The sequence below is a fragment of the Macaca nemestrina genome, chromosome 15 (genome assembly GCF_043159975.1).
Source record: "Macaca nemestrina isolate mMacNem1 chromosome 15, mMacNem.hap1, whole genome shotgun sequence".
Taxonomy (NCBI): Eukaryota; Metazoa; Chordata; class Mammalia; order Primates; family Cercopithecidae; genus Macaca; species Macaca nemestrina.
The window spans coordinates 51,576,592-51,592,925 of record NC_092139.1 but is presented as its reverse complement, the minus strand read 5'-3'; the positions used below and the strand labels follow the sequence as shown (position 1 = coordinate 51,592,925).

At 44.5% G+C, this 16,334-nt stretch overlaps 1 long non-coding RNA gene and 1 pseudogene across 4 annotated transcripts in view; one reads left to right on the top strand and one right to left on the bottom strand.

Moving 5' to 3' along the window:
• LOC105486851 (uncharacterized) overlaps nt 1–16,334 on the top strand; it is a 42,968-nt gene that overhangs the window by 9,174 nt on the left and 17,460 nt on the right. For 3 of the 4 annotated variants that reach the window (XR_011613553.1, XR_011613552.1, XR_011613551.1), the window contains exon 3: nt 8,584–8,655. This is a non-coding gene — a long non-coding RNA (uncharacterized lncRNA). Of the gene's footprint in view, nt 1–7,027; nt 7,178–8,583; nt 8,656–16,334 lie in introns of all 4 variants that reach the window. The other variant, XR_011613554.1, reaches the window with a different exon arrangement.
• LOC112427572 (U6 spliceosomal RNA) lies at nt 291–390 on the bottom strand (annotated as a pseudogene).

Here is a 16,334-nt window from a genome sequence, read left to right as displayed (position 1 = left end):
TGTGAAGGGTCTTTGTGAAGTGTCTGTTCATGTCTTTTGCTCAGTTTTCACTGTTTGCCTTCCTATTAGTGAGTTGTATGGATTCTTTATGTATTTGGAATGCAAATCCTTTTTCAGATACAGATGCTGTGAACATTTTCTCCCAGTCTGTAATTTGGCTTTTCAGAGCAGTAAGTTTTCACCCTGATGAAGTCCGACCCTCTGCCATGGTAGGCCTGGCCTTTAGCCCCGCTCACTCCTTTGGGGTCTCCTTTAACTAATTCTTTAAAAAAATTTTTAAAATAATTTTTATTGATATGGAACTTTTCATGAATTTGCGTGTCATCCTTGCAGGGGCCATGCTAATCTTCTCTGTATTGTTCCAATTTTATTTATTTATTTAGAGACAGAGTGTCACTCTGTTACCCAGGCTGGAGTACAGTGGCGTGATCTCGGCTCATTGAAACCTGTGCCTTCTGGGTTCCTGCTTCAGCCTACCGAGTAGCTGGAATTACAGGCAAGCACCACCACGCCCGGCTAGTTTTTGTAGTTTTAGTAGAAACGGAGTTTCACCATGTTGGCCAGACTGGTCTCGAACTCCTGGCCTCCAGTGATCCACCCACTTCAGCCTCCCAAAGTGCTGGGGTTACCGACGTGAGCCACAGTGCCCCCGCCTTCATTCCAATTGTATATATGTGCTGCCAAGGAGAGCACTTTAACTCCTTTCAATCCTTTGCTTTCCTGCTTTGCACATCAGCTTGCCCAGCTCTTGTATCCAGTCTTGCGTAAAACCTTTCTCAGTACTCATTTTTTTAAAAAAGAGAGAGGGTGGATGCTCCTTGGAAAGGAGAGACGATCTTTCAGTCCTTCTCTCACGGTTCTTTCTCTTCCTCCCCATCTGCCCTCTCCTCCCCAGCCCTGCACATCATCTCTTCTTTTCATTCGCTTTATTCCTGCTTTACTTCCTCTCCCCTTCTAAATCTCATCTATCTTGGGCAATAAAATTAACTTTTTAAGGTAAAATCAGGTCCCCCTCCCCATAGAGGCTTTTGTGCAAAGTGTTCTAACAAAAACATCTCCAGCTTCAATATTGCCAGAACAAATTCTCAGGGGTAGGCACCTAGAACCTAAATCCTGCCTTACCAGGAACCCCAAATTGCAGTGTTATGGAAATGAAAAGAGACCCCAGACAGGTCAAATTGAGGAGATGGTATTTCTTCTCCTGTAACGCTCTCACCTGTGTGAGCTCCCTCTCCAGGTGTGTACCTCTTGTCAGATGAGATGATGAGCTTCCATGGCAATGCTAATTACTCTCACCTGCAACAGAGCCACTCACCTGGGTAGCTTTTAATTTCCCCCACTCTCTCCCAGAGCTTGGCTCTACCCATTATACAGTTAGACTCTGGAGGTTTTCAGAGTGTGGTCCCCAGAGCAGCCGCATCTGCACCACCTGGAAACTTGCTAGAAATGCAGTTTCTAATTAGGTCCCACGCTTGCACATGCATCAGAACTCCAGGCAGGGGCTGCTAGAACAGTCAGAACAAAGATTGCCGGGGCCAGCCACGGAATTCAGTGGGTCTGAAGTGGGGCCTGAAAATGTGCATTTCTAACAGGTTCCCAGGTGACAATGTTGCTGTGGCTCCTGGGGGCCCTCTGAGAAACACCACATTAAAAATTCTAATTCAGCTAGTGTGGGTCAGGCAGTCTGGGCATCCCATGTTCCAACGCTCCCCTCTGTTGTGCAGCCGAGGTTGGGAGCTCCTGGTCCATGGTCTGTGTTGCAGCATGGCTAAAGCCGCACATCTGCAGAAGACAAGAAGGATCCTCCTAAAGGGCTTCTTCCTTCAGCTAAGTTTTCATCACAAGCAAACTCCGCATGTCTAGTGTACTTGGGGCTTATAATTTTCCTCCAAGGACCTGTAGGACCCTCTCCAAGTTTGAGCAGGTCTGGCATCGCAGGGTGCTGGGGCCTGCTGGCAGCTCACATGCTTGGCCTCAGGTGCTCTGGGAGCTGTGAGAGTTCGACCCAGAAAGGTGGATCCCTTGAGAGCTCTGGGCAGGGCCATAGCCCCCTTGGTTGGAAAGGGATACGTCCCTTTTGGTGCTGGAGAGCACTAAGCATTGAAGCTGTTGCCAAGGGCCTCTGGAATGTGACTGTTTCTGAGGCTGTTACAAAATTATATTAAATTCCCAAATGACTGTATTCATTGTAACATATGCAAGCTTTTTATGTATCAGCCATGCTTATATCAGGTCACCTAAGAGTTTTGATTGTTTTTACTCTTTTATTGATGCATAATTTGCATAAAGTAAAATGCATAAATCTTCAGTGGATGCTCAGTGAATTTTTACCTATGTACACACCTATGTAACCACCACCCAGATCAGGATAGAGAACATTTCCATCATCCTAGTAAGTTCCTTCAGGTCCTTTCTCACTCAATCCCCATCTCCCACTGCCCTAAACAAGTAGACACTATTCTGACCTCTCTCAACATATGTAGATAAGTCTTGCCTTTTTTTTTTTTTAAGGGTCTTTCTCCTCTGTCACTTGGGCTGGAGTGCAGTTGTGTGATCATAGCTCACTACAGCCTTGAACTCCTGGGCTTAAGAGGTCCCCCCACCCCAGCCTCTCGGGGAACTGGGACTACAGGTGTACACCACCACACCCAGCTAATTAAATTTTTTTTTTTTTTTTGTAGAGATGGGATCAGCCTATGTTGCCCAGGCTGGTCTTAAATTCCTAGACTCAAGGGATTCTCTGGCCTCAGCCTCTCAAGGTTCTAGGATTACAGGTGTGAGCCACTGTGCCTGCCTTGTCTGATTTCTTGCAATCAATATTGTGTTTTTGAGATTCACGTGTATTTATTGTAAGAGCAACTCATTCATTTTTCTTGCTGTGCTGTACACCGAAATGTATTTATCTATTCTTCTGTTGTTGGGCATTTGGGTTGTATTTAGTTTTTGGCTGTTACCAATTTAGTGACAATGCACATTTTTGTACATGTTTTTTGGTGTGCGTAAGCACTCATTTCTTTCAGGGTATATACCCAGGAGTGGAACTGCTTGGTCACATGGTGAGTGCATGTTTAATTTTAGAAGAAACTGCCAAATGGTTCTCCAAAGTGCTTATACTGGTTTATACTTCCACCAGCAGCATGTAAGAGTTCACTTCCTCCACATCCTCACCAATGCTTGATATTTTCAGAGATTTAATTTTAGTCATTCTAGTGAGTGTATAGTCATGGCATATTGTGGGTCTAATTTGCATTTCCATGTAACCATTGAGGTTGAGCATCTTTTTTTTTTTTTTTTTTTCTGAGACAGAGTCTTGCTCTGTTGCCCAGGCTGGAGTGCGCTGGCACAATCTCGGCTCACTGCATCCTTCACCTCCTGGGTTCAAGTGATTCTCCTGCCTCAGCCTCCCAAGTAGCTGGGATTACAGGCGTGTGCCACCATGTCTGGCTAATTTTTTGTGTTTTTAGTAGAGACAGGGTTTCACCATGTTGGCCAGGCTGGTCTTACACTCCTGACCTCAAGTGATCCACCACCTCGACCTCCCAAAGTTCTGGAATTACAGGCATGAGCCACCGCGCCTGGCTGATGTTGAGCATCTTTTTATAAACTTACTGGCCATTTGGATATCCTTTTGTGTGAATGCCTTTTAAATTCATTTGTGCATATTTTTTTCCTGTTGGATACCCGACACCTTTAATAAAGGTAAAAGGGTTATGAAATAGCACCTTATTCATGCCAGCAGTTAAGAGGAAACTGAAGTGGGTTTGTGAAGAAAGTGATGAGGGAGAAAAGGACTCTACATCTCAGATCTCTGAAGCTTATTGGTCTCTGTCTCCCCAGAACCTAGCGCACAGCTCAGCACAAGACAGGAACCCAACAAAAGTTCATCAAATAAGGGGACTGTCCTTGTTTTGGGGGGCTGTTGTGGACTTTGCAATGCATGATCCTCTTTACTATTCCATCTCTCTGAAGCTACACAAGACCCTGGGACCCCTCCAATTCTGGACAGGTGGCCCATAAGTAGCCTCAGGCCATGGCTCACTAAGACAGCCCAGATTCAGTCTTGCTGATTAGCCTGCTTGAATCCCATGGAAAACCTCTCCTGGCACTGGAGTACTCTACAAGCCCCGGGGACTGCACTATTATTTACATCCCAATTTCTTTAAATTCAAGATTTGTATCCAATAGCGTTGTCTCCCTGAACCTGGATCCCCAGGTCCTCAGAAGAGTCAGGGACCACAAGTTGCCCTCACCAGCCCAGATCTCTGCTGAGCACTTGTTCTGCCTGGGATGAGTTCCTGGAGATAAACCTTGTGTGCATTGCGTTATTCTGTGCGCACAACTCAGTTAAGTGGCCTCCAGCGCTACTCATCGTCCCGCCATCTGGCTACCAAGAGGCCCAATCAGTATCTGTGGACCGAGTGGATAAAGAATAATTTAGGGTCCAATCCATTTTCCAATCCAGTAAGCCATCTTTCATTTCTACCATCTTGGGCAAAAGGAAAAAAGAAAAAACGGGAATGTCCTTCCTTCCTCCCTCCTTTCCTCCTTTCCTCCTTTCCTCCTTTCCTCCTTTCCTCCTTTCCTCCTTTCCTCCTTTCCTCCTTTCCTCCTTTCCTCCTTTCCTCCTTTCCTCCTTTCCTCCTTTCCTCCTTTCCTCCTTTCCTCCTTTCCTCCTTTCCTCCTTTCCTCCTTTCCTCCTTTCCTCCTTTCCTCCTTTCCTCCTTTCCTCCTTTCCTCCTTTCCTCCTTTCCTCCTTTCCTCCTTTCCTTCTTTCTTTCTTTCTTTCTTTCTTTCTTTCTTTCTTTCTTTCTTTCTTTCTTTCTTTCTTTCTTTCTTTCTTTCTTTCTTTCTTTCTTTCTTTCTTTCTTTCTTTCTTTCTTTTCTTTCTTGACAGAGTCTCACTCTGTCGCCCAGGGTGGAGTGCAGTGGGATGATCTCAGCCCACTGCAACCTCCGTGTCCCGGGTTCAAGCAATTCTTCTGCCTCAGCCTCTTGAGTAGCTGAGATCACAGATGTACACCACCATGCCTGGCTACCTTTTGTAGTTTTAGTAGAGACGGGTTTCACCATGTTGGCCAGGCTGGTCTCAAACTCCTGGCCTCCAGCGATCTGTCCTCAGCCTCCCAAAGTTCTGGGATTACAGGCATGAGTCACCATGCCTAGCCAGGAACATCTTTTTATGCTTTACCAGAAACTCAAACGTCTTGATGTTTTCTTGTTCTTGATGATTTTGTTAAAGTCCAGACATTCCTTGATCATTGAAGACTTCTGTGTCAGCTAAGTTGTTTGAAGCAGTAAATCCCAGCTCTACATTACCTTCATAATATGTGTGAAACTGAAAAAGAATGTTAAAGAAGACAATAAAATGCTCAATGGTAGAGTTCTGAAATAATCAGAATTAATCAATCAATCATGTATTTATTCAAATGACTAACACTTATTATTATGTATCTCCGTGGAGCCATACATGGCGTGAGGGATGTGACACTGGAGATTTAAGTCTTGTGGTGGATGGGCTTTTGTCTTGAACTCCTGACCTCAAGTGATCTGCCTGCCTCAGCCTCCAAAAGTGCTAGGATTACAAGCGTGAGCCACTGCGCCAGGCCTTGGATGGGCTTTTGTAACCAAGTATGTCTTCCTGGTGCGTTATCCATGATTGTTTCTTGGTATGGGATTTTCTCCCATTCTTGTGAATCCCCTGGTATTCCACCCAAGGCTGCTGAAGCCCAGTCCCTGGCTGGTTCCAGTGTCTGATTGTGCTAGGTTGTAATTCCATGTGCTGCCAGGAGGTGTCTCTCTCTAACACCTGATGCTGCCGCGGCTGAAATGTTGGTTTCTGTGTGACGAATGAGAACAGTGTTAAAGTCAATTTTGTGTTCGAAGTTTTATCTTAAAAATAAGTTAACTGTGAATAAAAAGTTATCTTGGTCAGTGAAGGGTATGTAAATTTTTTTGTTTATTTTTCATTTTTTGTATCTTCATGAACACATGTAAAAGTTTTTGGAATGGCATCGTCCAATAGAACTTTTTGCCGTGTTAGAAACGTTTTACAATCTGCTCTGTCCAATAATTGGAGCCACATGGAGCTAGTCAGCAGTTGAAATGTGGTGAGACTGAGAAACTGAATTTCAGATTTTACTTAATTTTAATTAATTAATTGATAAATTTTTAGAGACAGAGCTTAACTTGGTTGCCCAGGCTGGAGTGCAGTGGCGTGCCATAGCTCACGGCAGCCTCAAATTCCAGTCAAGCTAGGACTACAGGCAAGCATCACCACGTCCAGCTAATTTTAAAATTATTTTTTCTAGGGATGGATCTCACTGTGTTGCCCAGGCTGGTCTTGAACACATGGCCTCAGGCAATTCTCTGCTTTGATTTCCCAAAGTGCTGGGATAACAGGCATGAGCCATCATGCCCAGCCTTATTAAATTTAAACAGCTACATATGGTCACTCTATGGAACATCATAGCTTTATAATATTTTTTTAAAATTAATTAGTTTTGACAATTGACACATTGTCATTGTACATATGTATGGGGTGCAGTTTGATGTTTTAATACATACGTTGTATAATGGTCAAATCAGCGTAGTTAGCATATCAATCACCTAATGCATTTATCATTTCCTTGTGGTGAGAACATTCAAAAGCCTCTCTTCTAGCTATTTTGTAATATACAATATCTTACTGTTAACCATAGCCACCCTACTGTGTAACAGAACCCCAGAATTTATGCCTCCCATCTAATTGTAATTTGTACCTGCCAACTGACCTCTCCCCCATCGTCCACTCTCCCCTGCCCTTCCCGGGCTCTGGTAACCACTGTTCGACTCTCTGATTCTTCTCCTATGAGATCAATTTTTTTTTTTTTAAGATTCCATATATGAGTGAGATCATGCGGTGTTTGTCTCTCTGCATCTGGCTTATTTCACTTAATATGATGTCCTCCAAGTTCATCCATGTTGTTGAAAATGACAGGATATCATTTTTTTATGGCCGGTAGAATCATTTTTGTTTCTATTATTTCAGCAAAGGAGAATCAGGAGAGAAAATGTCAGAACAGAGTACAGCCAGTCGGTCTCCTTACCAGTGTCAGAGCAGATTAGTGTAAGACTGCAGAGTCCTAGAAATTTGTGGGTCAATTCTGGCCTTGCCACTTCATAGCTGCTGTGATGTTAGGTAAGTGAGTTCATCTCTCTGAGCCTCAGTTTCTCCATCTGTAGATTAGGGATTGTAATACCAACCTCAGAAGACTACTGTGAGGACTGAGTGAAGTACTGTGTGAGGCACTCAGGGTATGGGAGCATCGACTTACATAGTGAGGGCTCAGTGAAAGTCCCTCTGCCCCTGCTGGTGGTGATGGTGGCACTGACAGCGGATTGATTATTCACCAAACTGGTCTTCCTGCTCGCTGTCTCTACAGGGGCTAAATCAGGGGGAGGACACAGTCCAAGGTTAAGAGCATCAAGCAAAGAATTAGTCAGCTCACAGCCTAGGAGTCAGGCTCTTGTGTCAACTGCATTAACCCAGAGGTCAGAAGCAAAGGGACTTACAGAAAAATTCTAAGAACAGAAAAAAGGGATTTTTTTTTTAAACTCTTCACCGACATTCCCCAAATATTAACATTTTGCCACATTTGCCTTACTGTTTTCTCTGTCTCTGTGTACAAATATATATATTTTTGTGAACATAGGAGAGTAAATTGCAGATATGATGTCCTCTATCTCCCAAAGCTTCAGTGTATAATTCCTGAAAAGTAAAGGACATTCTGCTACACAGCCACAGTGCAATGACTAAGTCAGGAAACGAACACTGATTCAATACAATTAGCTAATCTACAGACCATATTCAGATTCAGATGTCACCAACTGTCCCAGTAATGTCCTTTATAGCAACACAATATCCCAGACCACATGCTGCAGTTAGTTGCCCTGTCTCTAATCTCCTCCAATCGGCGACAGTTCCTTGGGCTTTCTTTGTCTTTCATGACATTGACATTTTGGAAGAGTCCACACAGTTTTCTTGCATAATGTCCCTCAGTTTGGGTCTGCCTGATGTTTCCTCATGATAAGACTCACGTTGTGAGTATTTTTGGGCAAGAATACTGGGGAAATGATGGCGTGTTCTCAGTGCATCAGATCAGTGGGGACAGGAGGTCCATTTCTTAGTTTGGGAGAATAAATTCTGATGAAAAATATTCCCAGTGAGAAGGAAAATCGAGAGGATCTAAGGAGGCTGGTGTGGTTTGCACAAGCAACTGTGATTCGCTCCCATTTTCAAAGGACAGACGCAAAGGGTGGAAGGCAGAGAACTCCACTCAGAGAGCAAAAGAACGGAGAGAAGAGTGGCTGAAAAGCTGGCCCCAGAAAAGAGCTGAGGCCCTGAAAAATGCTGAAGGCAACCAAACACGCTTCTAAATTGCTTGCTTAAAAAACACTCATTTGTTTTCCTGACAATTAAAAATAGAATGTGCTCATTGTGGAAAATACAAACGGTATAAAGAAGGAAACAGTAACTCCCTAAATCCTACACACCCAGCTGTAGTCACGACTAATATTTTGGGTATTTTCCTTCCCCGCCTCCAGGAAAGGGTTTTAAAGCTGCGCTTGGAGCGTGAAACAAAGTGAGAAAGAGTTGAGCTTCTCGGCGTGGGGAAGGTAATGTCATGGCAGCGGGGGCGGCGGGAAAGGGCTGCCTGTGCTTCCCCTTCACTCTTCACTGTTCACGTGGCTGTGGGCTGGGCAGGAGGGAGCCAAGTCTAGGGTGCATTGGGGAGACTAGAACCACTACTATGCTCTGCAAAACTCTGAGGCGCTTCCAAAGTTTGGAGCTGGGCACGTATTTTACTGATGTCTAAAAATCGTAAGCGGTTGTCTGGGGGGAGGAGAAGGGTGTTGGGGTGACGGGGTGTCGGCGATGGAGACTCAGCTGTGTGCGCCCCTCATTCAGACGAGGGAGACCTGCCAGGGTGGGGCTGGGCAGGGAGCTTCGGGGGAAGAATCCGTCCTGAGGGTGGAGAGCTACAGGGTAAGGGGGCCAGGCTGTCGGCATTAGTGGGGTGTCCGTCTGCGTTTGATTGCAGCCCAGCCCCCAGGCTCCAGAGTCTGGGAACCGCGAAGGAGCCGCCCTTATCAGGCAGTAGGGCGAGCTGCCCCAGGAGACGGTCTCCGTGCTGAGGGCGTTCCTCGGCCTGGGTGGTGGCGCCTACTAGCAGGGGGTTCCCGGATTCCCAGGGCAGGTCTGTCTGGTGTGTGGTGTCCAGCTGGCTTGAGGCCTGCGGCCCTGAAGGCCGGGTGGGCCGGGAGGCTGAGAGGCAACCATGTTTAAAGGGAGCCAGAGCAGGGAGGGAAACGGAGCTCTTCCCCGGCCGTCCCGGGGCTGTTCCTGCCGATAGACAAGGCAGATGTGTACAATGATTGTAGTCTTTTTGTTTGTTTTAAGAGACAACCTTGCTGTGTTGCCCAGGCTGGAGTGAGTGCAGTAGCGTGTTCATAGCTCACTGCAGCCTCGAACCCCTGGGCTCAGGGGATCCTCCCACTTCAGCTTCCCAAGTAGCTGGGACTACAGGTGTGTGCCACCACGCCCGGCTCTTTTTTTTTTTTAGACGGAGTTTTGCTCTTGTTGCGCAGGCTGGAGTGTAATGGCACGATCTCAGCTCACTGCAACCTCTGCCTCCCGGGTTCAAGCAATTCTCCTGCCTCGGCCTCCCGAGTGGCTGGGATTACAGACATGCGCCACCGCCCGGCTCATTCTGTATTTTTAATAAAGGCGGGGTTTCTCCGTGTTGGTCAGGCTGGTCTCGAACTCCTGATCTCAGGTGATCCACCTGTTTCGACCTCCCAAAGTGCTGGGATCACAGGTGTTAGCCGCTGCGCCCAGACGCCCTGCTAATTTTTAGATTATTTATTTATTTTGAGACAGGATCTCACTCTGTCACCCAGGTTGGAGTGCAGTGGCACCATTATAGCTCACTGCAGCCTCAACCTCCAGGGCTCCAGAGATTCTCCTGCTTCAGCCTCCCAAGCAGCTGGGACTATAGGCGTGGGCCAGCCCATCAGACTAATTTTTTTTTTCCCCAAGTCCTCACATCTCAGATGATCATCCAGCTAATTTTAAAAAGTTTTGTAGAGATGGGGGTCTTGCTATGTTGACCAGGCTGGTCTTGAACTCCTGGGCTCAAGCAGCTCTCTTACCTCAGCCTCCCAAAGTGTTAGGATTACAGGTGGGAGCCATCACACCACCCAGCCTGATTATAACATGTTAACTGTGGGCCAGGCACCGTGCTAAGTCTAAGTCTGTATATGTTCAAAGTAACCTTTGCAAATGGTCTATCCAGGTAGGTATTTATCATCCCTGTTTTACAGAGGACTCAATGGTAAATGATATGGCAGATGTGGTCAGTGCCCCAATGTCCCCCGGGCACTGGGAGGTGACCTCAGACCATTCCATGTGTGCTTGTGGCTCCCTGTATCTCTCTACAGGGCATGCTCTATGGCCCTTGGAGTGTTGGGAGTTAATGCCTCAAGAGGGATTCTTAGCTGGCAGGCGAGGGATGGGAGTTGTATGAAAACCCCAGGGTGCTTGCTCCTTGATGAGACAATTTTATTTTTAATTGTGGTTTAAGAAAAAACACACATAGCATAAAATTTACCATCTGAACTGTTTACAAGTGTATAGTACAGTGGTATTAACTGTTTGCACCTTGTTGTGTAATAGAATTTTTCATCTTGCAAAACTGAAACTCTGTACTCATTAAACAACTCCCCATTCCCTCTCTCCGCAGGCCCTGGCAACCACATTCTACTTTCTGTCTGTGAAATTGACACTTTAGGTACCTTGTATGCAGTATGTGTCCTTCTGTGACTGGCTTATTTCACTGAGCATAATGTCCTCAAGATTCATCCATGTTGTAACGTGTGTCTGAATTTCCCCATTAAAAAAAAAAAAAATTGAGGTGGAGTCTCTCTCTGTTGCCCAGTATGGAGTGCAGTGGCACCATCTTGGCTCACTGCAACCTCAGCCTTCCAGGTTCAAGTGATTCTCCTGCCTCAGCCTCCCAAATAGCTGGGATTATAGGCGTCTGCCACCACACCTGGCTACTTTTTTTTTTTTTTTGTATTTTTAGTAGAGATGGGGTTTCACCATGTTAGCCAGGCTGATCTCGAACTCTTGACCTTAGCTGATGCACCTGCCTCGGCCTCCCTAAGTGTTGGAATTATAGGCATGAGCCACTGCGCCCAATTTCCTTCTTTTTAAGTCTGAAAAATATTCCATTGTATGTATATACTACATTTTCTTTAATCATCTGTTGATGGATATATTTTTTAATTTTTAATTTTTGTGGGTACATAGTAGGTGTGTATATTTATGGGGTACATGAGATATTTTGATGCTAGCATACAATGCATAATGATCACATCAGGGTAAATGGGGTATCCATCACTTGAAGCATTTATGTTTTTTTTTTTTTTTGAGATGGAGTCTCGCTCTGTCACCTGGGCTGGAGTGCTGTGGCACGATCTCAGCTCACTGCAACCTCCACCTCCCAGGTTCAAGCGATTATCCTGCTTCAGCCCCCCAAGTAGCTGGGATTACAGTCATGCACCACCACTCCTGGCTACTTTTTTTTCTTTTTCTTTTATTTTTATTTTTTGTATTTTTAGTAGAGATGGGGTTTTACTATGTTGACCAGGCTGGTCTTGAACACCTGACTTCATGATCCACCCGCCTCAGCCTCCCAAAGTGCTGGGATTACAGGCGTGAGCCACCGTTGAACAGAGCTGCAACAAACATGGAAGTGCAGATATCTTTCATTATACTGATTTCCTTTTTTGGGGGTATATTTTTAGCAGTGGAATTGCTGGATCATATGGTAGTTCTATTTTTAGTTTTTTGAGGAACCTCCAAACTGTTCTCCCTAGTGGCTGTACTAATTTATATTCCCACCAACAGTGTACAAATGTTCCCTTTTCTCCACACCCTTACAGCATTTGTTGTTGCCTGTATTTTGGATAAAAGCCATTTTAACTTGGGTGAGATGACATCTCATTGTAGTTTTGATTTGCATCTCTCTGATGATCAGTAATGTTGAGAACCTTTTCATATGCCTGTTTGACATCTGAATGTTTTCTTTCGAGAAATGCCTATTCAGATCTTTTGCCCATTTTTGGTTGGATTATTAGGTTTTTTTCTATAGACTGGTTTGAGTTCCTTATATGTTCTGGCTATGAATTCCTTGTCAGATGAATAGTTTCCAGATATTTTCTCCCATTCTGTGGGTTGTTTCTTTGCTTTGTTGATTGTTTCCTTTGCTTTGCAGAAGCTTTTTAACTTAATATGATTTGTCCATGTTTGCTTTAGTTGTCTGTGCTTGTGGGGTGTTACTCAAGAAATCTTTGCCCAGTCCAATGTCCTGGAGAGTTTTTTCCCAATGTTTTCTTTTAATAGTGTCATAGTTTCAGGTCTTAGATTTAAGTCTTTAATATGTTTTGATTTGATTGTTGTGTATGGCAAGAGATAGGGGTCTAGTTTCATTCTGCATATGGATATCCAGTTTTCCCAGCACCATTTATTGAAGAGACTATCCTTTCCTCAATGTATGTTCTTGGTACCTTTGTGAAAAATGAGTTCACTGTAGATGTATGGTTTTGTCCTGGATTCTCCATTGTTCTCCATTGGTCTGTGTGTCAGTTTTTATGCCAGTGCTGTGCTGTTTTGGTTACTATAGCTCTGTAATATAACTGGAAGTCAGGTTATGTAATTCCTCCAGTTTTGTTCTTTTTGCTCAGGATATCTTTGGCTACTCTGGGTTTTTGTGGCTCCATATAAATTTTAGGATTTTTTTTTTTTCTATTTCTGTGAAGAATGGCATTGGTATTTTGATAGGGATTGTATTGAATCTGTAGATTGCTTGGGATAGTATGAACATTTTAACAATATTGGTTATTTCAATTCATGAACATGTAATATCTTTTCATTTTTTGGTGTCTTCAATTTCTTTCATTAAGATTTTATAGTTTTCATTGTAGAGATCTTTCACTCCTTAGGTTAAGTTATTTCCTAGGTATTTTATTTCATTGGTAACTATTATAAATGGAATTACTTTCTGGATTTCTTTTACAGATTGTTTGCTGTTGGCATGTAGAAATGCTACTGATTTTTGTATGTTGATTTTGTATCCTACAACTTTACTGAATTTATCAATTCTAATAGTTTTTGTTGATTGATATTTTTTGTTTGTTTGTTTCTTGTTTTTTGTATGAGACGAAGTTTCGCTCTTGTTGCCCAGGCTGGAGTGCAACGGTGCCATCTCGGCTCACTGCAACCTCTGCCTCCCAGGCTCAAGCAATTGTCTTGCCTCAGCCTCTCGAGCAGGTGGGATTACAGGCACCCGCCACCATGCCCAGCCAATTCTTTGTATTTTTAGTAGAGACTGGGTTTCACCATGTTGGCCAGGCTGGTCTTGAACTCCTGACCTCAGGTGGGCCACCCGCCTTGGCCTCTCAAAGTGCTGGGATTACAGGCGTGAGCTACCATGCCTGGTTGATATTTATTTGTTTTAACATTTAATTATTATTATTTTTTAAATAGAGATGGGGTCTCAGTGTATTGCCCCAGCTGGTCTCCAATTCCTGAGCTAGAGTGATCCTCTGGCCTTGGCCTCTCAAAGTGCTGGGATTACAGGTGTGAGCCACCACACCTGATCTGTTGATGAATATTTAGTTTGCTTCCACCTTGTGACTATTGTGAATAATGCTGCAGTGAACATACGTATGGGAATATCTCTTCAAAATCCTATTTTTAATTCTTTTAGATATATACCTAGAAATGGGATTGCTGGATCATACAGTAGTTTTAGTTTCAATTGATCCCCTACCTGTGTTTCCTGGAATCACCACCCAAATAAACTATATGCACCAAGCCTTGGTCTCAGTATGTGCTTCTGGCAGGAACCTAAGGTTAAGCCTGTCACTTGCTTCAGTTTACTCAGTCAATAAATGGCTCTTCTGAATATCTATTGCTATAAAATGAACTGCCCCCAATCCAGTGGCTTAAAACAACACTTTGCAGTTACTTCTGCGAATTGACTGGGCTTAGCTGGGCAGCTTTCACTTGGGGTCTGCCATGGCTGCAGTCAGGTGTTGGCTGGGGCTGGAGGGTCTGAAGGCTCGTCTGGGCTGGAGGCCCACAATGGCTCACTTGCACACTGGCCATTGATGGCAGGAAGCTCAATTGAGGCAGTCAGCCAGAGCTTCTGAAAGGGGTCTCTTCATGTGGTGAGGCCTTCCTCACAACATGGTGACTGAGTTCTGAGCGAAAAGTCTCAAGAACAAACATTCCAAGAGACAGGAACAGGAAACTATTAAGGGCCTTGCCTTTAAATGGCAGTGTGACTTCTGCCATACGCATTTTAGAGCGGGATGAAGAAATGGACCCCCTGGTGAGGGTGGGGCAAGGCCTTGCTGCAGAAGAACATGTGGGAAGGGAGAGATTTTTGTGGCCATCTTTGGAAAACACAGTTGGCCATGGTAACAGGGCCAGTATTCAGACCCAGGCAGTCTGACTTGAGAAGCTGATTGCAACCTCTATGCTGCCTCCATTTAAGAACACATTCTGAGAATTCTTGACCTTTCTAAGGGGATGGAGAGCCAGCAATAATGGCAAACCTAAGAAATGCTATTTTTGTTTATTATGACCTCTTTTTAATGTCCAGACTGATGTGGCCTGGTGAATTACAGGTCTCAAGCAGATTCCAAAATGTAGAGACAGTAACCTTGATGTTGACTTTTGGAAAATTATAGAGCAGAGCATGACATAACTCATTTGTGAACAGCAGGGAAAAAAATGCAGTGATGGTGAGGTGGGAGAGTTTGGTGGGGATGAGCTCTGCCCAGCTGTGGTGGGTGACATAATGGCTCCCTAGAGATATCAAGTCCTAACCCTTGGAGCCTATAAATGTTACCCTGTAAGAAAAATGGGTTTTTGCAGAAGCAAATAAGAATCTTGAGATGAGAGATTATCCTGGACTGTCCAGTGGGCCCTAAATGCCATCACAAGTGTCTGTATAAGACAGAGGTAGACTTGACTCACACTCAGAGAAGAAAGCCATGTGAAGACAGAGCAGAGAAGGATTTGAAGACACTGGATGTGAGAATTAAAGTGATGTGGCCATAAGCCAAGGAATGCTGTAGTTCCCACAAGCTGGAAAAGGCAAGGAACAGTTTCTCTCCTAAAGCCTCCAGAGGGAGCACAGCCCCGCTGATGGATTGATTTCAGTTTGGTGGCACTGGTTTCAGACTTCTGGTCTCTAGGACTGTGAGATAATAAATTTCTATTGTTTTAAGACCAAAAGTTCATGATAATTATAGCAACCACAGGAAACGAACACACAAACCAACTTTCTTTTTAGACAGTACTGGAGAATGGGGTAAATAAATTTGTGTCCAGCCAGCATTTTATGTTACTGTTTTGGGTTTTTTTTTTTGTGAGACAGGGTCTTGCTATGTTGCTTATGCTGATCTCGAACACCCGGGCCCCAGTGATCCTCCAATCTCAGCCTCCTGAGTAGCTGGGACTAAGGCGTAGGCCACCACCCCTGGCCAGCATTTTAATAAAGGATTGACAGACTCACTGGTAATGATGGTGTTTTTTGGCGGGATTTATGGCAGGTTGCACAACTATCTGCAAAGTGTTTGCCATCAAGGAGTCTGTTGCCCTGGTGGTCGTAGAGTCTATAGAGGAGTACCTAAGGGCTCTGTGGTGAGCTCTGCCCTGGCCAATCAATGTTCAGTCCACTTTCTGGATGAAGATGGCAAGAAAGTGAAGCATCAGATGTGCAGGTGACACACGTTGGAGGGAACAGTGAAAGTGACAGCTAAATGGAGATGAAAGTGATTTTGATAGGTTGGAACTTTGGAGTAAAGCCAAGATGAATTGATATCAGAGAAAGGTTTTAAAGAGAAATCTGGTGCCCAAGCATAGAACCAGTTGAGGAGGTCTGGGCAGTATGTGTAAAAAGAAGCTCGGTGTTTCAGTCGTCACCAGCATGGTGCTGTTTTTGTAAGAGGAACCTAATTTGGGGCACTGTGGGAAGATAGTGTCCAGTTCATAGAAGCAGATGATCCCGGGGTGATCATGGCTGGTTGAAGCATACTGAACTACTTTGCCTCATTTTTAATACCCCTCCCCTTTTTGAAAATGTGTAGCAGGACAATATGGAATCAGGAAACCTAGTGTTCTGACTCTCATTGTCTGCCCCTCCGTGTTCATTCTCTGACCTCCTCTATTCTGACCCCAGGAGGCTAACCTCTCTGGACATTATCACCCAGAATATTAG